Genomic DNA, 390 nt, shown 5'->3' on the forward strand with positions numbered 1-390 from the left:
TTTAGAGAAAATTCAAGGCGATTTCTCACATGCCCTAAAAAAATTGCCTTGCCCTTCTCGTCGCTTAATTCGAGGCCTGTTGTAGGCTATCGCTCCGACCGTGATCAACTGGCAAGACTACGAGGGTAGAACCGCACTGCATCTTGGAGTCGCCGACGGCAACGAGAGAGTCGTGGCTGCTCTGGTGCGTTTCCCGCCGCGTCGTCACTGAATCGCCACTACGCGTTCACTTGGCTTCCTCCGATTCTTCCAGTTCTCTTCTCTTCGATGTTCTTCTTGATGTTTCTTCCAGTGTTGTACGTTCTTCCAATGTTGTACGGATCTGGAGTTGTACGTTCTTCCAGTGTTGTACGGATCTGGAGTTGTACGTTCTTCCAGTGTTGTACGGAT

At 50.0% G+C, this 390-nt stretch overlaps 1 protein-coding gene across 1 annotated transcript in view; it reads left to right on the plus strand.

Annotated features, from left to right (window-relative positions):
- The window catches only part of LOC106812105 (inversin-like), a 24,765-nt gene that overhangs the window by 13,785 nt on the left and 10,590 nt on the right, over positions 1-390 (plus strand). The gene's annotated exons all lie outside the window — the stretch shown is intronic.

The sequence above is a fragment of the Priapulus caudatus genome, unplaced genomic scaffold (genome assembly GCF_000485595.1).
Source record: "Priapulus caudatus unplaced genomic scaffold, Priapulus_caudatus-5.0.1 Scaffold608, whole genome shotgun sequence".
Taxonomy (NCBI): domain Eukaryota; kingdom Metazoa; phylum Priapulida; class Priapulimorpha; order Priapulimorphida; family Priapulidae; genus Priapulus; species Priapulus caudatus.